Consider the following 22,907-nt stretch of genomic DNA (forward strand, 5'->3'; position numbering starts at 1 on the left):
TACAGTGATACATATATTAATAATTCTTGCCTTTTATTTTCATCTTCTCTAATTGCCACTGTGGATTCTTAAGTGTATTTGTTTTGGGTTCTTTCCTCTTCTATTTCCTGGATTACAGGGATTTTGATTGCTTTTTCTTAGCTGCTTCTTTCAGTTCCTCCTGGACTACTAATTAGTAAGACAGTACTACAGCACACATTTTTGCAGCACTAATCCAGAACACTTAAAAAAAAGGAAACATGCTACATAAAACACTGTTCTGAATTTAAAAAAAGGGGTCAAAGGTACCAAGAAAAACTTTGTACTTTTTTGTTTTAGGAAATAATGTATCATATCACACACTGTGGAGATGTTCCTTTTTTTTTTTTTTTTTTTTTTTTTTTTTAATTAATACAAAAAATGCCAGGGGACTCACTCTTTGGGTCTGCATAACTCCACTGCAGGAAAGAAGAACCAAAGTATTGTCACTTGGCCTTGGGTTTTGCACTCATAAATTGCCCTGATTGCAGGCATTGGTGGAGCTGCAGAGGTACAGCAAAGCAAGATATTATTGCCACTGTTTCTCCTGATCTGAAAACTTGCTTGTCAGAAAATGAGCTGGGAAACTGCAGCTACATCAATGCTTGACTCTCCAAAGTACACAGGACCTCCTGTGTCACTTCAACAGCTGTTCAGGAGACTTGCTGTGTGAACTCATTCTCCTCAATTTAATATGAATCAAAGGCATTCCGTAACTGGCAGGATTATCTTCCTTGTTTTTTGCACTGATGAGGGAGGTAAGCCGTGATAACAAGAAAGAAAGAAAAGGAGTAGGAAGGCATTACTGTTAAAAGGCAAGGCAGTGAAGGCCTAAAATGCAGGTATTAGCCATTTTCAGTAGTTTTATTGTTTTGCTTATTGAGTACTTAGGGTTTACACTCACAAGACAGCAGCAGTGATAGAAGTCTGATATCATTGCCAGAAGTCCCCTGCAAACAGTGCGCCAGAGGCAGAAGCTTAGTGTCTCATAACTGGTTCCACTAGGGAAATAAAATTCCTAAGGATTTTCCATTAGAAAACACCAACTTAACAACAGAAATAATTAAGTAATTTTCTTGATTCACGCAGTATTTAATTTAGAGGAAATAAAAAGGCATTTGAGGATCAAATTTCTAAACCTTACAATCCTAGCGTGAGACGTCTCAATGAAAAGTTTACATTTTCATTCCAAAATTATTTTGCTTTGAGTTGTAGATAGAAACACACACAAGAATTAAACGACTACAAAAGATTACAAATACAGAAAAACATTCTGTCTTATTTGGGAAAATAAATATTCAAAACTTTAACCTGAATTGAAATTATTTAAGTGAATATATACTTTGTTTTCATGAGGTAGGGACCCAGTTTTGGCTATTGGTCGGGTTCAATGCTTTTCCTGGTTTCAAGAATAACCCATTTTCTCTTGGTGTTCAGCATCATCTACCAATGTGACAAAGCTGCTCTGCTCTCCTATTAAAGTTTTTGCAAACCTTTTGGTGCTAGTTGTTGCCCTTTCTCAGGGCTGAGTAGTGACTTTTTCCTCAGGTAGTCCTCGAGTTCAGTGAGCCCCATGTTTTCTCAGGCACTTGAACCACATAACGTATTTCCAGCTTCAGATCAGGTGTGCTGCACTTCTTGTACACAATGCCATAAAGTACACCAGTACTTACTATAGTGCCTTGGGAAGGATTAAAGACCCTAAACAGCCCAGTGTAGCCATTATATTTTAACCCTTCCGCTGATTAAACATGCCTGAGTCAGAACCCAAAAAAGAGACGTGCCAGTACGCTGTCCGCCTGATATCTGAGGAGCAGCCAGATCACTCTCTAGACTATTATGTTCGGTAGTAGCAATAAAAACGGTCCTAAACAGAAGATTCACATGGATGGAAGATCGGGCCCTAAACTCACACCATACACACAAATTCATTGGGATTTTTCCACTAATGACAGATTCTACAGTTAGTCTGAAGTCTTTGCCTGTGGAGAATTTTCCAGTTTGCAAAAAATTAGAGATCTTCCAAGATTCCCTGAAAGCCCACAAAACCACATCAGTATCCTTGGGAGACCCAAAATAACAGAGGGATTGGCCCTTTTTTTCATAATGAAAAAAAAAAAACCCACATCCAGAAGACACCCACAGATACAGACACACAGGAATGTAGAAATCAGAATTTCCTGAAACTCTACATGGAGTGTACCCTAGTCAACCCACAGAAAAGTCTTCATTTGAAAAAGTTTTGGATCATAACCTTTTTGTACTCTCTTCTTACAGGTTAGTGATTGATCTTTGCTTAGAAACCTGTGCGATGTCAGAGCTATGGAAGCATACCTGTATCTGTGAAAGAAAAAAATGTAGGCACATTTTTTCCTAATTGTGAGTGTTATGACTCTCTGACAAGTTTCCTGATGTTAATAGCTTTTCTTACAAGTGTATTCCCTACAATACTCGTTGTATTGTAAGACTGAAAAAAGGACACTATTATCCCATGCTGTCACTTCAGTAGAACCTTTTGTAAATTACAGGCTTTAATTACAACTGTTGGGGTTGTAAGTTTTAAATTTTCTTTTTTTTTTAATTTTGTTTTCTTCTTCCTCATGTAATCTGTAAAGACTTTAATGCATTTTTGACTCGTGAAATACTAGCTAATAATAGGGACTTGTTCTTGCCATGTATTGGGAGGTAAGCCTTTCATAATTTTTTCCAGAACCAAATATACAACTACACATTTCCCATTTCTTTCTTGACCTGTTGAACCAGAGATTGAGGACTCAGTACACCTAAAATGTGTAATATTTCCCCCATTGACTATAGTAAGATCAGAGAAATGGAGTAAATAACAGATAGGGCCCTATGTTGCTAGGTAACATAACATCTATGCATATATCTGTTCCCTCTAGGAATAAGATCTAGCACTCTTCTGCCTTATGACCCTGTAAAAATATTCACCCAGGATAATTTGGACTCTTTGTATGTGATTTTCAGACAGGATATTTGTATTGTTAAATGCAAAGGTATTCTGTATAGTACTCAACTCTGAGCATTCAGTTACATTTTCTTCTGTATGTTTTTTTACATGCTAGTGTGTGGATAGCTTTTATTTTATATGCATAGCAACACATAATTGTACAGCAAAATAAAATTTTAAGAGTTAAGAACATGTAAGGAACTGATTTAACACAAATTTAGGTTTGAAGTTAAACCCCTTATCTTTCAGTGCAAATGATAGCAAAAAGGTGTGTAAAACACCACTCATCAATGCAAATACAGGAGGGCTGGGGGAGAGAGACATTTCTTCTTATTAGCAAGGTACTGAAGTGTAAAGTATGCAATTTGATTAAAATTAGGCTAGGGATTTTTTATTAAAAAGTAGAGTCAGAAGGAAGGCTGAAAACAAGCAGAGATTAATCATCTGAGTTGGAGGAATATTTACTTCCCCAAGGATGCTAATGAAAACCTAAATATAGATATCACAATACCTGGTGAATGTGAAGTAAAGAAATGTGCAAATTATTTTAATAAAATGACTCACTTATCTAGAGCACCCATACGTTTTCATTTTCCTGGGATGACAACTACTCTGTCAGGTGGATCTCAAGAGGAGCATGTGCCATTGTCATTAGCAAGGTTAGTTACCATCACAGGCCACAGAACAGTAATTGCTATACTCTAGTTTTTAGCTCCAGCTCTCTCCAGCTGAGCATGTTCAACTTAATCTTGGCAAGAAGGACATAGAGAGAAAGTAAAGTCCCAATATGAATTGTAGGGTTAGGACCTCTGACAGCTATCACTGTGTATTTCATCCACAAATCCCAGCCTGAAGCAGCTCCACAAGACTTGAAAAAGGTTTGCATTGTGGAAGAAGAAATAGGATAGCTCTGCATATAAATGGCTGTAAATATAATTCTTGCATCTATCTTTGAAGATGTATGTATCAACATATCCCAGCCTGCCTATAGTCCTTTCAGAATGATTAATGGTACGAGATGGATGAAGGAAGGAAGGAAGGAAGGAAGGAAGGAAGGAAGGAAGGAAGGAAGGAAGGAAGGAAGGAAGGAAGGAAGGAAGGAAGCAAGGAAGGAAGGAAGGAAGGAAGAAAGGAATTTTCTTTCTTTTCAGTATTTTAGAGGCCTTTTTATGACTTTTCACTCCCTCCTTTACTTTGGATAGAAATAATCAAATCCTTTTTTCCCTCAGGTTCTACAATGACTGATTTTATTTTACCTTATCCTTTTCATTCAGTTTTCCTCAAAGCCACAAAGCTAGCTTGAAGTCTTGACCACTGACCTCAATAGTGAAAAAAAAGGCAAAGAAAGGACTGGAAGGTGAAATGAGATTTATTACTTGTCACAAATAGAAACTCTGATTTCATTAGCAGAACTTATCTTCCTTTCCATTTCTCTTTTGCTCTCTCTATTTCCTCACATTATTCTCCTTGGCCTGAAGACTATAACTGCAAAAAATCAAAAAGCAAATAAGCCCTCTACAACAAAGTTTCTGTCTTCTCTTAACACACCTTGATCCCTTTAGTACCCTCACCTCTCTGAAACCCTTCACTGAAGAACACAGAGCAGCACCACGTCAAAAAATCCTCTGCTAAGTCTTTGTCTGCTTTTCCACAGAGAAGTTCTAACACACAGGCTATCCTGAAGTCCATCTATCCATTTGCTCTTCATTTTATGAGAGAGCAAGTACAACTATCAGTGGTAATAGTCTGAACAGGAGGATGAATGATACTCCCTGAGAGAACTCTACTCTTGTGTGGGGATTATACAACTGTACTTGTGAAATCTCTTATTATTTTTTTTCCATGTATTTAAAAAATATAACATTTTTAATACTAAGAGGTGGTAAGATTTAATAAGTTTCCTCTTTTTTTTTTTTCTGAAAACTCCAAAGCTAGAAATTTCAAGTAAGCCATTATGTGATTAGAAAACCAATCAGAAAAAATTAGAATTATAATTTTTAATATTATAGGAAGCAGCTAATCTGCAGCAGTTTACCTGCCACTTATTTTGAAAGATGGCAGATTGGCCCATATGAGTAAAAACTTTATCTTTTTCACATCAGATTACTTATTTCCTTACATAGGTATAATATTAATATCTTAATTTTTCAAGCAATATGAATATCCTTCTTTAAGAAGTATGTTGTGCAGTACTTCAAAAATAATTTTGAAAGAACACAGTGTATCAAGATTTACACCTTTACACCTGTACACGTTTTAAAAATATATTTTAGTTATTCCTCTTCACCCTTACAAATAATAGCCTCAGGAGTGTTATATAATAATAATTTTTATAATGTCAGATAAACAATAAGAAAAAAAAGTTTAAAAAAAGAGGAAAAATAAGTAATCTTGCAATAGATATTCAAGTAATCCTCTACACAGGGACATTTTAAGAACTGAATAACCATGTATCATTTTAAATTGCTGGCTATTTTATATTTGTGAAACCAAAGCTTACAATTTTTTTTTTAAGAAAAGCTTTTAAAAATCGGAACTGTTTTCTTCTCCTCCTACACAGAACACACATCTTAAAAAGTTGAAACATTTACATCACACATAGTTACAGACAGATTTGAAACACAAAGTGCAATTCATACTCCAAGTTAGTTTGAGGCTAATGTTTGAAATAGTTTCAAATATAAACCTAAAAAATATGTTTAACAATATTTTTTTAATCATATAGTGCAATTCATATTTTAGGTTGGAAATAATTCCAAATATAAGCCAAACGAAAATGTTTAACAATAACTGCATCTCATATTTTCTCTAGATATGTTCTTTCTTTATTGCTCAGCATGAAAGATAACATTATTTTTTCTATTAACAAAAGTATATCATGTAAACCATTTTTTTCAGCATATGTATCACAGATTTTGAGAGAAATCAGGAAAATAGGAATCCAAATTTAGCACATATAAGCAAAATTAATAGATATTTGCAAAGTTTGGGTATATAGATTGATTTTCTTTCCATTTCAAGAGAAAAAAAAAAAAAGGTAACCATCCATTAAAGTTTGCATAATACTACATATTTGCCAACTGGTAGGTGACTTCCATTTTGGATAGTTGTTTCCATCTAAAATAAAAATGTATGATTTGAGGTTACTGGAAGAATCACTAAAAAGGAGAGAAGATGAGTAAATTTCTCCTTTCTTATTTGCTTATTTACTTACTTATTTAGGTCTTGAGATTTACTTTCATGACTTCATAATTTTATATTTTCCAGATCATAAAATACTTCATTATTTTATATTTTCCAGAATTATTTTTCAAAGAATTACTTTACTAGTTATTCTCAATCAAGAAATTACAATGTGGCTTTGTAGGAGACAGCCAAACATAGTTCAATTATTTTTTAATAGTGTATATCAAGCCATAAGAAGGAAAGAAACTCAGGTTGCTTCCAACTTTTGCACTGTCCTTTGAGATTAATACTGAATCTGTTTTCATCTGCATTCACATTATAATTTAGGATGTTATTTAAATAAATGAAAGTTTTATCACTAGTATTAGACAAACATAGACAATGATTGAAAAAAAATATGGAAAAATGCACCTTCCTATCTTATATTGCTAAATCAAAAAGCATACATTCCTCTCACTTGTAGTTTAAGAATTAGAGTGCGTAGAACAGCAACTGGCTTATTAAGAGCATGTATGTTGAATGTTTTGCTGCCCTCACCAGGACACCATATAATTTTGCATTTTATTTGGCAAACTTCTAATTGAATGAACTGGTGGTCATATTCCTTTCAATAAATCAGCTACAATGAAGCAGTAACTAATGCCACATGATATATGCACAAATGCTATCAGCTCAAATTGATTTAAAATAAATTAGGAGAGGTCCAGAGCAAAGACCTTCTACAATTATGGAGTAGAAGTAGACTTTCTAAGGCAGATACTCTAAAATCTATTGATTGAGAATCAGAAAAAAAGCGATCATTCATTCATTGACTACAACAATAAATATACTAGCAAGATTTCCTTGTGCAGATACATTTTTTCAGAAGAAATAGAATTTGAAGCTCTGTTATATCCTAATGTTTACATCTCTGATCTTTCTCTAAACAGAAGAGAAAAACATCAGCTTGTTAGCAAAAAAATTGTTCAGGTGGTGGCAGAAGCATTCCTCTAATCAAAGCAGAAAAAAATGTTTATTACCATTAAGGCAGTATGCTAGAAAATTTATAACTGCTGTTACTATAACATTTCCTGTCGCAATTAATTATATAGATATTAGTGCATAAAATACTCTTTGTGGTTTATTTTTGCCTGTGGCCTTTTCTTTGACTTCACGTATTTTACAGGTTTCAGTGATTGGAATCCATTGTTTCTATTTTAAGAGAACTAGTGAATCTGTTTAGTATTCTCTGGTCACTGAATTACCTCATATTTAACATGGCAGAAAATTTATTACTAAGGCAATAAGAAATTATTATTAGTAATAGACTTATTAAAAAAAAACCACTAAAATACAGAGTCTTTCTATAAATATATTCTGTAATTTAAAAAGGTTTAAAGGCAATAATCTTAAAAAAGTCACCGTTTTAGGAATAATTTCCTTAGCCTCATTTAGAAATAGAAAAAAGATAAAAGCAAACACATCTCTCTAGGCAGATCATGGTCATTAATGGATAACATGAAGTTCAAAAGTGAACAATCAACATTCTCTCTCCTTGCTCTTTTTTTTTACTTCCACTGAAATAAAATCCTTGCATGAGAATTGACATATTATCTAACAAATTCTTTTGCCTGAGAAACAAGGAAAAAGCCTCCAAGGTGCACCAGGGATCATATTTGCCCCATGATAAACACAATCTAAAATAAATATTCTAATATCAGATGGATCAGCCTCCAAAATTTTTCATCATATTTAATCCCTATGGTATTAATAAAGCTAGAAGAAAAAGACTTAATAATTTTGCTGTAACCACATAGAATGGTAAAAAAAGGAAAAAAAGAAAAAAAAGAGTGAAGACTGAATCCATAGATATCTCTGAACTGCTAATTATTTAAAGATGTATGTTCTACCCAAGTATTTCTATTCAAATCTATTTCCAAGATGGTTCTAGAGCTGAAATTATAACTTTGGTATTGCTCTTTCCAGACTTTATGCTACACTAATATTCCACCACTTAAGAAATCTATTTCAAACCTAAGGAAACAAAAAGATTCAATTTCTTTAAAAGTGCTGCAAAGAGACTCCAGAATGGAGTGCCCCAGGTTTTGTCAGTTTCTGTGTCTTGTTCTGACTTTTAGAAAGTCACAAGGTTTGTATACAGTAACTTTGGGCAGATCAGAATAAGGGCAGTAAAAGTTATCACAAGAACTCTAAACCAGCATAAATTGTTCCTTTGCTGTCATCTTTCTAGCAAATGTAGAGGGGAATCTGGAAGAAAGAGGAACAGATGACTTGTGAAGAACACTGCTTAATCCCTGAAAGAAGAGTTTAGAAGTCTTTCTTTTTCTTCACAATTTTAATTTGTGTTAGGACTGGGCCACAAAATATGAGGGATGATTTGTGGTTTTCTTTTTTCTCACTCTTGATCTGTCTTTTTCTCTCTGTGGGGAAGGACAACAAATATTTATTAGTCCTTTCTCCAAGCTGAGCTGTGGTTTCCACAGTCTGACATGGAAAAAAAATACTAGAATAACCAGAATTGCTTTCTTTTTCCCTTTTCTTTTTTTTTTTTTTCTCATCCTGCCTTGAGGTTTAGCTTGCCAGCAATGCTGCAATAAGGGAGAACTCTCATTACAGCATGGGTACTTAAGGATCCCCACTTATTACCACTGACCTGGACTTTTCTCTTATTGATCATGTAGACATGAAAATACATGTTTTATCCTTTTTAGTTACAGTTGATAAACATCCTTGAAATGTTTCTTATGGTACATTAATAAAATATTGAGCTCTCATGATACTGTGAAGCAACATAATGAAGGATTTCTGAGCATGTAACAGCATAACACGTGCATTTAACTGTAAGACTAAAAGATAAATATGCATCCAAGGACAATTTTCCTCCATTTAATTGTCATACCATTATGTAGGAGTAACAATCTGGTAATTTCTTCATAGCATATTTTTGCCTTATTCCTTCATACTTTAAAAAAATTAAAAAACATTTAATGAAACAAAGCTGACCATAATCTGTTACCTGAGCTTAAAAAATACCTTGCACATTAATAAGTTTTATTAACTGTATTATACAGCTAAGTGTTAGAACATCTGGAAATTCCACCAGCAATCAAAAGACAAGTTAATGCTTCTGAATGGGGGGGTCTGTTTCTTATCCATTGTTTAGAAAGAGACAATTAATATTTAGGTATCAAAATACAGCTATACTTCTAGTAGTTAGATGTCTTGCCACCAAAGTTGAAACCAGAGCCATGAGTAAGGTATATCCACGTTTTGTAATGTTCACAGAGTTGCTCATAGTGGTGCCATTCAGAAGAGATTTTAAAGAGTGTAATATTGTGGATGTTTTTATTAACAGAAATATTGTAAAAATTCCAGGACACTGAGGAAAAAGATGTAGAAGCACTCACTAAGAAAGAATGTTGGAATAATTCCTTCAATTGTCCTTCAAAGACTAAGATATCTCTGTAAGGCAGATTTATTCCATACATTTATTTATTTATTTATCCTTTTGAATGTAGAGAGTAGAAGGCAGCCTTTATAGATCAATCTTAGGACACCAAAGCAGGCAGTCAGTGACCCAGTGGTGTGTTCCACATGCTGCAAAAAACAATATAAACCAGCATGCATCTGTCTCATAGAAAAGTTCACAGGCCTAAAATGAGCATGTATTATATACTGCACAATGACAAATGTGAGTTCTTTTCACTGCTCCCAGAATGGTTTGGATATTCTATTGTGAAAAGGATATTGGTTGAAAACATGAAAGCTTCTTTGACAGAGTGAAATGAATGCCAGGACTTATACTTCCAGACTACTGAAACACATTCAAATGCCTATTTTCAGCTCATCCCAAGGACTACACCTGGAAGTTAGGAAAATGTGAAAATTTATGGCACATGAGTTTTCAGATTGCTGTTTTGGATATAATACCTTTATGCTTCTGAAACCCGTGTTTTTGTTTAAGATATTTATTGTGAATTGGTTTAAGTTTTATATTTTCTTTTTTCTTCCTTCTTTTTAATAATAAAATACTGCCTCCAAACCAAATATTGTCAAACGATTCAACATTTTATTAGTTTTATAGGAAACTTTCTATTTTTTCTGAAGGTAAATTATGATTTGGTATGATTTGGAGTATGAGAGGAAAGATAGAAAGAGGAAAATTAGGTAAAATGATAGAAAATATAATAGAAGACAATATAATACAATGGAATAAAATATAAATGAAACTTTTTCTTGTGTAAGAACCTGACAAATGATCAGAGGAACACCATGTCTTCTCATAAGCATGTTTCCAGCCCCCCTGACACCAAGATGGTCCTGATGATCTTCCCTCTCAAGCACATCAGTGTCTCTATTATCTTCTGCTAATCTTCTGTGTCTAAACAAGTGTCCAGATTTAATCTTCTCATTGTGGGCCATTTTATACACCCTCCTTCCAGTTGAGGTTGGTAGTTTGGACATGATCTCTATGGAGGCCATTAGGCAAAGGAGAGCAGGAAGTGCAGCAAGAACTTGTATCTGTCAGACATGGACTACACTTGGCACTGGTCAAATCACACAAAACATACATCACCAAAGGTATCACACTCTGGAAAGTGCTTTCTGGAGATCTTTAGCTATTTTCAGATACCTTCAGATAAGTTCTCAATGTTAAGGCAATTCTTTCCCATGACTTCTTTTTTATTGCATTTTATCCTATGGGAAATTAAACCAGAATGATGCTGTGCCCAAAGCCTAAATGGTGATGGAGGATACATGTATAAATAGCTAATAGAAGGTGCAGATGATGAATCAAGGCTCTAATTCCAAATTGTCACTCAGACAAAAGGGATTAGATTTCATTCAATCCTAGACATGGAAAGACCAACTGAAATTTTGATAAAGAATTGGATTGAATTATTTGGTTTAGCTGATTATGGATACTATGAGTAATGTTCCTTAAAGTAGTGCTGCATGGACCTGTAAGGGCTTATAAAGTAAAAAAATGGAGTCTGTGAAAGACAAGTAAGAAAAACAATCAATTAATCCAACTGCCAGTTGGTTTAGCTTTTTTATAAAGGGTCCAGTTTAAATTCTGTCAGGATCTGTGCGCTGAAGGAGGTTGAAAGCCACTGTTACAGAGGAACATTGGCCGCTATAATTGTTAACTGTTAATTGGTTGTGATAATTGTTATTGGTTGTTATAATTGTTAATATAGTTGTTCAGTTAAGAGAAAGGAACACAACAGCCAAGGAAGAAAAAGAAATATTTTTAATCAATATGGAAGTTATAAAAGTCCTTTTGAGTCAAACACAATTACCTTCAATTAAGATTCTTTATTATACCTTCTGTATACTAGAGGAATGAAGTACCATTTTTTGACTTTCCATGCACCTGAAGTGATAATCCTGTTTTTACCTCAAAATGACCAGCAGTTATTAACAGCTTAATCAAGCAGCATAATCCAAGGCTATCAGACATTCACATTTTACTGTTCATTTACCCCTTTAAAACTTCTCAAAATTTTAAAGTGCAACTTAAAAACTAACACAGAATCTTTTTACCATAGCCAGTGAAGTTCAATACATTGTAATCATAACAACCTGCACTTCAAGTATTGAAATCACAAATAATATTGGTACATACTGTTCCCCACCAGAAGGAAAGCTCGGTCCTTCAGAAGCGAGGTATCAGTGAGTTTTACCAAGTGCTTTAGCAGAACACAGACAACCAGAATGAGAAATTTGTGAATTTGACTGTAAATCTTGGAGCTTCATGGAAATGTATTATTTTAATGAAATAAAAAACAGCATAGAAAGCACTTAATAGAAGTTAACCTAGAACAAGGGAATATTAAGTTAACAAATAATGACATTATCTTTAGTGCTGGCCCCGGAGGTCAATTCTTATCAAAGCTCCCCTTGAATGGAAGCCTGTAGTAATAGGTTCTCCAACAGCTCCTTCTAAAGATCACTACAGATAAGTTTTCCAATCTGCTTGAGAACTGAGGTTTTCTTATTGACTGCACTCTACTGGTAGCTTTCTACTGCCATTTAAATTAAGGCTTTACTGAGCCACATGTAAGAAAATTGACTCAGAATGCATAGGAGGATATATTCTCAGTAGCTCTGCCAGCCAAAGCTGTGAGAGCATCCCAGAAGGAAAAATATAACCACTTTGGTAGCAGCTGATGTTCATATTGAGGATTTTAAATATTCTCTGCAAAACTGATGAAAAATGCACAGACAATGAATGATTAAAAACTAAAATAGAAATATTCCCCACAAAATGAAAAAGAATTTGAAATACAGGTTTAAGCTACATTCTGAAATCAAGACAGATCCTGGAGCAGCAGTGATAAACACTGACACTGAGATGTACCAGTTAACACACAATTAATTCTGAGGTAAATTTTCTCAGAAATGGCTCCATGATGTCAGGTAGCAGAATGCCATGCATGGGTATACCAAAGAAAGAGACATTTACAAATCTTCAAGTAGGCACGCTGTCATTTACATAAATAAAAAACTCAATAATTATTTCTTCAGTCAATAGATAATAATCATGTGAATTCCTTACAAAGAATTCCTTGGGGATGCAACAAATGATGTACACTCAAAAAGACCATGCTGGACCAAAGAAAAAACCCCAACACTGAGGGAGACAAAATGTGAAAAAAAAGATCCAGCTCAGGAAATCCTCTCAAGTGAAAATGAGATGAATGAATGGAAAATGAGATGAATGAAAATAGAAGAATATAAGGGAGAATATCACCTCTGCTTTTGTTGATCTTCCTTTTCTTTAAGCATCTATCTATGTCTCCTGCTATGTGACCTGTACATTGGTGAGCCTTGGTTTGATTCTCTGCCATGTTCTTGTAGCTTGTGTGGCAATCTAAACGAGTAATAGCAGAAAACCAAGCACGGCCCTCCCAAAAACTCCAGCTTACAAATACTGCACCTATAATCTCCCTTAAATCTTTTTCCAAATATATCTGCTAATTGAAAATGCATAAGAATCATAAGATTCTTACATGAAATGAGTTGTAGACAGTAATGCCTTGGCTGCACCAGACTGTCACAAAGCAGCAGAATACCTTTTTAGACTTAATATGTTGAGATTTGTTTTCTAAATGGAAACACACCTTTTACAGAATACAATGACAATATTCATTCTATTGCTGCATGCATCTCTCATTCTGAAGTGATTTCTCACTTGTTCTGTGCACTAAAAGCATGTTCTTCTGTTAATGCTGACTGTGTAATAATTAACAATGTGAGTAGCTATCAAAAAAGAAAATAATTATAAAAGTCCTACTTATAAAAATCTGTTCTGTCATGAAAGAGAGGAGATGACAGAGGGGGAAAAAGAAGAAAAAAATCTCTGCAGCTTTGATGTGGTTAGCATTGATACACTAAGTTTAAGAAGAATTCCAGATTTTCAGAAATAAACTGAAAATTAACACAGGAAAAAGATATTTCCACTTTTAGTATTTTGCTGTTAAGGGCATTTCACTACTGCGTTTTTCAAAATAATCTCTTTCATCACCTTAACCATAGAGAAAGGAGTTAGCTTTCTGCATTTAACATGGAAAAGAAGCAAAGCATTTAGTTAAATATCTTGCAGAATTTGTGTCTGTAGGTTCAGTTTAAAACCCAACTGATTTTTTCAAGCTGCAGTTTAATCTGTGTAAGCATCTATAACATAGAGAGAGGTCTAAACTGTGTATTTAATGGTGCTACCTTGTTCCGGTTTGGCCAAATTTAGAAATATATCCTCTGAGAGAAGGTACAACCACCCCTCCCCCCACCAGGTTCGGGAAAAAATAAATTTTCCTCGAAGGAAAGTGAAGAAGATAAAACTATTTATTTAACAAACACATGGGAAAGGAAAATAATGTTAAATGATAAAATCTTTCACTGTGGAGGAAAAAAGCCTGGGAAAGTGTTCGAGTCCTCCCTTTGGTCTCCTCGGAGCTGGGGCTTGGGCCAGGGCCAGGCCCTCTGTGCCCGGTGGAAAGTCCTCCCGATGTGCTCTGAGGTTGAAAGCAGTCCAGTAGGAAAGGGAGAAAATCCGGAATTCCAGAGAAGGAAAAGCAAAATCCAACTCTCAGTCTCTCTCCGGAGAACGAGAAACTCCAAAAAAACTGGCCAAAAGCTGAGTGCAAAACAGCAAGCTGGGTCCTTCCTCACTCCCCTGCCGCAGCTGGGGGGGAAAAAAAAACCTGCTATCTTTATATGACCTTGAACGAGCTGCAAACTGCTTGGAGAAAGATTTGCTCAGTTTTTTTTTTTCCTCTTCCCCCTCTCAGGCTCAGTTTAGAGGCATAGAAAGGCACAAAAATTAATTTCTGGGCATAGGCAGCGATATGGGATACACATCATAACGTCACCCCAAGACATACCTGAACACAGTTCAATATAAACAACCTCCTACCAACAAACAATGACTTTCACAAAAATAATGATACCAGCAATGGATTATCTATAAATGGTGTGATGAGAAGTAAATAGACTACCTAGGACAAGGCAGTCTCTAGCCAAAATCTAGACTCTCCAGAAAATGCCATAATGACTCTGAAACAATGTTGTGTATTGATTTGTTGTGCTAAAATTAATGATAAAAGCCCTACAGGTGATAATTTAAGCCAAAAGAAACTTAAACAAATTCAAAAAGTCAAATGAGTATATTTTGTTCTTAACTTTGAAAGAAATAATTGCAGAGTGGTTAAAGCCAGACATGGCTCCATTGTGTCTAGATTCCCAGGAAAGAAAAGCCCAGTAGATACCATGGTCTGCATTTTAATGCCTAATGTCTTTAAAGTACTCCTTGTGACACCATCACAACAATTAGAAGTTACAGATATTACTAACACTTTTATTGATAAATTTCCATAGGGAAGTTTTAACAAAGCTGCTGGAAGGAGACAGAATGGAGATCAATCTTGTAGAATCCCAGAACACAGGGGCCAATAGCTGGATGGCTGTGGAGCCAACCAAGGATCATTGGTAATAACAACTCTATGAGAAAGAATAAGCTGAGACTGGAGAAGGGGGCCATATGGAGGTACAGGCAGCATTTTTCCTGGACAAATGTCCTTGCTCTTGTTTCTGGAAATAAGCACAACACAGTACTGTGCAAGGGCAGGAATGATGCTGAGAGGAGGGGACGGACTGTAGGAGGGGACCAAGATCACTAAAGACCTCTGAAGCCATCCAACCAATTTCCAGAAAGGTTTGCAAGAACAGATTGCACATTATAACTAATTTGCAGAGAAAGTGAAAAACCTATTTTTAGAGTGGGAAAAACCTATCTACAAATCACCTTTCTTTCTTTCTTTCTTTTTTTCTTTCTTTTTCTTTCTCTTTCTTTTTCTTTCTTTTCCTTTCTCTTTCTTTCTTTCTCTTTCTTTCTTTCTTTCTTTCTCTTTCTTTCTTTCTCTTTCTCTTTCTTTCTTTCTCTTTCTTTCTTTCTTTCTCTTTCTTTCTTTTTCTTTCTCTTTCTTTCTTTCTCTTTCTTTCTTTTTCTTTCTCTTTCTTTCTTTCTCTCTTTCTCTCTTTTTCTTTCTCTTTTTTCTTTTTTTCTTTCTTTCTCATTCTTTCTTTCTCTCTTTCTCTCTTTCTTTCTTTTTCTTTCTCTTTCCTTCTCTCTTTCTTTCTCTCTTTATTTCCTTTTCTTTCTTTCTTTTTCTTTCTCTTTCCTTCTCTCTTTCTTTCCTTTTCTTTCTTTCTTTTTCTTTCTCTTTCTTTCTCTCTTTCTTTCTTTTTCTTTCTCTTTCTTTCTCTCTTTCTTTCTCTCTTTCTTTCTTTTTCTTTCTCTTTCTTTCTCTCTTTCTTTCTCTCTCTTTCTCTCTCTTTCTTTCTTTCTCTCTCTCTTTCTTTCTCTTGCTCTTTCTCTTTCTTTCTTTCTCTCTTTCTTTCTCTCTCTCTTTCTTTCTTTCTCTCTTTCTTTCTTTCTTTCTTTCTTTCTTTCCTTTCTTTCTTTCTCTCCTTCCCTCTCATTTTCTTTCTCTGCCTTCCTGCCTTCCTTTGTCTCCCTTCCCCACCCTCCCCTCCTCTGTATTTCATCTCTTTTTTTAATATGTGCTTTTCATCCTACCCTTTTATCCAAAACCCACTGCGGTGTGCTTACCCACAGCAGCTCAGACGACTTTGCCTATTTTTAGTGACTGTAGGGGGAACCTAGAGAACTGCTCTTAACAGCTTAGCAGATCACTTGTGTAGAAACCAAGGAGAGCTGTTATCATCACAAAAGCCTCTGGGAAAACCAATAGATGTGCGACATCTCAGCTGTGGCCGGAACCTGAGAGTGGAATGTACATCATAAGGCACACATGAAGTGAATTTGACATTGCTAGTATTGCTAGGATGCATTTCAAATGTGAAAATATGTAGTTAAAGATAGATAGATACATGAGTACAAAATAAACACACACACACTTCACAGGCTGGTGGAAGAAAAGATTTGTGTTTCATTCCTACTTCAGTATCACTGGCCTGGTCCTGATGAGTTAATGTTTGTTGTCAATATATCTTACAAGGAAAAATAACTAGCAAGCCAATGCACCACGAGGAAGCAGTCTGTGACTTCAAAGCAAAAGAGGTCAGTCAATACATTTTACCAAGGTCTTTGTGTTATTTTCAAAGAATGTAATAGTTGTTTAGGATGTTTTGATCAATAAGTTTGACACACTGAGCATTTCAAACAATATCAACAGTCTACAAGTCTCCAAAAGGATCTCTGTTCTTTTTCTTTTACATAAGCCCCTTTTGTCCCTAGTGAATTTGACAAAGGATTTCAGTATTTCTATAGTGATAGCTGTCTTGCTTTTACAAAATTCTTTGAGAATTACATATTCAGCAGTATACCTGTTTTCTGCACAAGTCCGTGAGAGATGTCATTTATTAGATTTATATTACCCATGGATATGGTTAGTACCTTCCTCAAACATGGATACTGCACCAAAGAAATTATTCCCTATATGGGTTGAAATGTAGCAGGAAAAAAAGGGAGAAGTGTAAGAATCAATACCATCCCTGCCCGGCTCCGTGGGTCCCGCGTGCCCCCACAGCCGCACGGGTGGGTTCAGCAATGCCGTCGGTACCAAAGAGTCCAGAAGGGCATTTGCGCGCGTTCCGCCAGCAGCATTTATTGCTGCTACGCTGGCAAAGGGTGCAGAGGCAAACACCAACGTGATCCCGCAGCTCACAGTTTTATCCGGGGGTGGGGAAAGGGCAGGACTGGAACAGGGACCAATGGGGAAGCTCTGGGGGAGCGATGAGGGGTAGAGGCTGACAGCCAACCGGGGAGTCCAACCTGGGATAGATTCACATAACAGAACAAGCATGCTGGGAGAAGCCCTTCTGGTCACCTTAACGTGAAGTGGTTCTTGTGGTACTGGGAACTTGTCTTACTGAAAACTCTCTGTCCCTTGTAATGTATGTTCACCGGCCACCACATAAGAATAATCTCTTATGCAAATTTAAGCTACCACCCGGCCCGTCAGGCAAGGGTAGCTCAGGTTCTTGTTCAAAGATCCCTTGAAGCGGATTAGAGTGAAACTACACTGAATGATCAGTGTTTGTAAATATATACAGTTCTGTGAGTGAGCCAGTTGTGGAAGAGAGGACATTGCATGATAAAAACCATCATCCCCCCTCTGCAGGGTCTGCTTCTTATCAGTCTTCTCCCTTATCTGGCTCAAATCCCAGCTTGTAGCCCCTGGTGGTGGGTACTCACCCCCCTCTCTCTTATGTGGATCAGAGGTTTCATCACCACACACATAAAACTCTTCTCCTCCTCCTTGGCTGGGGGGTGGGTGGCACAAACCTGGCCTCAGCAAAGCACCCTGCTGCTTTTGCAAATGTCCAGTTGCTGGACTCAGTAACCATTAACATTTCAATCTCTCACACAGTGTTACTTTTTAATCTTTTTTTCCTCATATACACTTTTTTTTCCCATTTTTCTGCAAACACAAAGCAATGTATATTAACACATTTTTTATATATGCACATCTTACATTCTTTCCTCCTGTATTTTTTTAACTATAAAATATTACTGCTTATCCACACAATATTATTAGGCTATTTTGAGAGTTTCTTCATATACATAAGTGCATATACAAACATATATACATGCACACATATATGGTACATATACATTAATAGCTTAAACAAATGACATCAATTTAAGTGCCATTTCAAGTATCCTAGGTTATCATGCAAGGGCTATGATTTTCTCTTAAAACTTGTGTCAGCATGATGTCACACAAGTCAAATGATATCTTTCATATACTAGAACATCTAAAAGGATACTAAATGCTTATGGATGATTTTTTCCTTTAATCTCTCTTGAGCACAATGGGACCTCCAGCAACGAGTTCACATAAAGGCATTGTAGACACATGAAGTTACAGATGCTGAGTCCCACCAGATGCCTAATCATAGATATGTAACATCATTTAATATGCTCAAAATTGTTTCTCCTTTTTCTAGTTATTATTTCAGAAGGGGATGAACCTCCTTTGGGTCCTGTGTTATATCTACGAATCCTAAACAAGTAACTTGGAAGCTCAATAACATCACAAGCATCTTAGGATGTGTGTATTTTTAAAATTGAATTATCATCCCTGAAGTCTTTATTCAATGGGTAAAGATGATATCAATCAAAAAGGAAAGGGATATGGATACAGATATCCATTCTTTTTCTAAGGTTTATTTGTTTCTTCTATGTTTTTAAAATTCTGTGAACCTTCAGGCAGTAGAACAGCTGTGTTTAAAAAAGAAATTTCCATCTCCTGGGAACGAGTCTTTTAATTTATCATAAAGAGACAGAATGAGATGATCTGTGTTCTGAAGGTGTCTATTTTTATTGACTATATAGAGAGCTTAAGATAACTCACTCAGGCTTAAATAGGTATTTCTATACTTCTAAATTTATGACAGACTAGATTTTTTCTTTGCTTACTTTCTTCTTTTCCCAAAGAAAAATTGCACTGTGTGGATGTAGAATTATCAAGGCCACCTAGGCTCTCTTTACTGGTGAATAGGAGCTGTCAGCTCCAAATGAGTAAAAGATATTGAGGTATGGTTTAGATAATGCAGAACGTGTAAGATTTCTTATTAATTTCTGCACAGAAAAATCAGGGTAAACTAAAATTTATAAAAAGTGAAAAGAATGTGATTTTAAGGAACATACCAAGATTGGTTTACCTTTCAATTGCTTCTTCAGTCACACAAATCTCCAAAATATTGAAACATCAGGCTTGCTTATGAAGCAACACTGCAGAGTTTCCTTTTTCTTAATTTACGTTCAGTCCTACTCTGTTAGTTTTTAATAAAGTGGAAAGTGCATACCTATTCTAACCAGTAATTAGTACAACTACAGAGTTAATTAAGACTTTAATTGTTTTTCTTCATTGATAATTACAGTGGTAATATGCTCTTCTCTTTTACTTGCCTGATAAGTTAGAAATATTGCTGCAGTAATAACAAATAAGAGAGAAACTCTGCTGTAGGCAGAAGTAAACTATTGCTACGAAAGTTTCCTTTAAAATCCTATGAACCAAAATTAAATTTAGAAAAGGACAGATGTTTGTTCATACGCAAAGAAAATAAGTTAAATTTGGAGCAAATTTAGAGGAATTTATGTAAAGCAAGTACCTACAGTAGGACATGAGGAAATTAAAAATCCACAAAAAGACTAGAAAGAGTACAATAATGGGAACAAAATAAATCGTAAGAGATAATTCTTAGATTTTATCTTACTCCATACACTGACCAGCCATGAAGAGAAAGGAGAATGATTACTTCATAAAAGAATGAAAAATCATTTAAATACTCCGTTATAAACACATTTTTTCAGACCCTTCCTCTCTCATCATGACCAGAAAATCAATTCAGTATATAGTGGTTTTCTAATTAGTTTTTTTTTCCTTTCTCTCAGTCCCCACAATTGACAGAAAATTTTCCAATATGTGTAATAGCAACAGCTCAAGTACTGGTAAAATAGGTGTTCTGCCATTGTGGTTTAGTAGCAAAACTGTAACTGGCTCAGAAAAATGCTTTACAGGATGTTGTTTTCTCCTTTTAATGAAGAAGTCATCAGATAGAATTAAGAATAAAATAAAAGTGTCAGTCTTCAAGACAGATAGAAAGAATGAAGAGAACCATCGACTAAAAGAGAAAAATTCTGTCTGCTGAATGGAATAGACCAAAAGTGCTGCAACCTATTATTCCTTTTACCAGTGAGGGTTCCACATCATAGCACAAGAAACCAAAAAGAAAAAATCACATACCTTTCAAAGTAATAATGATAGGTAAATGAAAATTATAGGACATTTGTTGTGGAGAAACTTTCATGCAGCTGAAGGTGTTAGAATGCTTTCTTCATTGAAAGATTGTGGTAATACCTATAGAATGACTTTTCCATGAGAAGATTGTAGTAACATCTTTGATAATTGCATTGCTTTGAAAAAAGAAAACCTTAAAAAAATTAAAAGACTAAACCAAAATTTGCTTTGTGTGTGTATATATATAATGTATATAATAACTGCTTTTAACTATAAGCATAAACCCCAAAATATCTATATTTTTCCCTTTTCCCAAGTCTATTCACACATGAATTTGGGGGTTTTCTTAAACAAAAAAGGTAAATAAACTATGTTGTGTAAACTAATGTAAATAGATTAAAAGTCATTCAATTCCGCAAAAGATCAGTTTTTATTTTCTGTACATATCTGTTTTATTTGTCAGTGAATAGTGACAAATATCATAATAACTTTAAAATAGAGTCAAGACTGTAAGGAAAAAGATATTTTCTTTTTGGCCAAAGGTAATTATAAACTATGTTAATAGCTGAAATGAAAGTTGCCTGCTATTCTGTGCATGTAAATCTGAAATGAAACAATCCTTTAGACTTGTCAGTGTAAATAAAACATTAATTAAATGCATAAACAACATATTTGCTTTTCATAATAAAATTGCAATCACTTATTTCTAGAATAATTCCAAAGTAAAAAATTCTTTCTGTTGAGAGTCCATTTTGCTTGAATGAGAAAATCACATACTGGATTCTTTCCTCTTTCTTAGCCCTCTCTTTCAATGACCAACAACAATAATTTTGAAGCAAAGAGATAAAGATTTCTTCAGGGATTTGGTTGCTGTTAATGAATATTGTAAATAGTTGTGACACAATGTAAAATGAGGACATGATTGATACAATAAATAAACAAGAGACAAGATATAGATAGTCAGAAAAATAGCAACTCATCAAACAGAAGCCAGTTAAACCTGAATTTATCCGTAAGACAGTTTGTTGGGTTTTTTTCAGTTTAAGTCAATGAGACACCAGTAATATTGAAATTCAGAAGGCAAAACTATCAACAAGATAAATGTGAGTACAGGCAAACAGGTACTGAGCACTCTGCAAACTACAGGAGATTTAAAGACTGGAGGTTTGTGTCTTATATCTCTCACCAGGTCTGAAAAAGCAGCTACTTAAATTATATGTCTCCCATATTACCCTGTTTTATTTAAGCTGGAAATGAATTCATGTATCTTGTATAACTGAAATTATATTGGATCTTGCTTATCAATATTGGCTTATCAGAAACTTTGTTTTAATGTTTGAGATTAGTTATATTGTACTTTGACTCAAGCTTTGGAACATACAATTTAGACATTGTACTTAAAAAAATACTCCAAACCACCAAAACCAAACAATTCACATCAGTTAATTTTAGACAGCTAAAAAAGGGAAGCAGTTTTTACAGAGATGGATTTCTCGAAGTTATTTTGGATAGTGATTTTAGGATGGAATTACTTTTTATTTGGAAACCTTGATTTTTTCTTTTGCTTAAAAGGATAACTAGCCTTGACTTAATATTTAAGCACGTGAGTTACATGACACCTTGCAAGGTGAATGCACCTGGGTTCCCCTGATAGTCCATTAAGTTAGACTAATCCAAAGCATAAGCCAAACAGACTGTGTGTTAAATGAAGCACTGCCTAGAGCTAGCTGAAAGAAGTGTTCAATATGGATGAGTGTCCTTCAGTAGGCACTGAACTGAATGTGTGCATTTATCTGAGGCAGCCAGTGGTGGTATCCTTCAGTTATATAACAGAAATCTGCCAGGGTTCTGTGCTCAGAAATGTGAAACCTCGGTTCTGTTACTCTCCAAAACCGAGAGAAAATTCACCCTCCCTGAAGTCCAGGAAAGGTCTTAAGCATTAGGCTATAAGGCATTCTGGGAAAAGTTACCATTTCCTCTGTGTGAAACTGGATCATTTTACAGCCAGAAATGTAGAAGTCACATAAAATTAATAGATTGCATCACTGAAACACAACTAGATGATTTTTTTGGGAGCAAAGAGCTGAAGGGTCAATAAAACATTTCTCCATATATTTTGAATTAGTCAATCCCTACATAAACAGACAAAGGGAGACTTACGGTGTTATCTTGAATTGGTCCGCCCAACTAGAATGTTTTACAGAATAAATTATAGACATTTTTTAGGGATGTAGGCCAAATAAAAGGCCATGAAAAAAGTAACAATGGTTTGGAAGAGAATATAAACAGTCTTACATAATAAGCGCTGCCTGAATCACAAAGTGAGTCATAATACTGGGTAGTTCACATTAAGAACAAGTTTATGTTTTCATGTCTGTATTCTTAAAAATATTCTGTGGTGCTTTTGCTTTCACTTTCATTCATTTTTTTCTGCACATTTTAATTAGGATAATCATCCA

This window comes from Coloeus monedula (genome assembly GCF_965178545.1).
Source record: "Coloeus monedula genome assembly, chromosome: 3".
Lineage (NCBI taxonomy): Eukaryota > Metazoa > Chordata > Aves > Passeriformes > Corvidae > Coloeus > Coloeus monedula.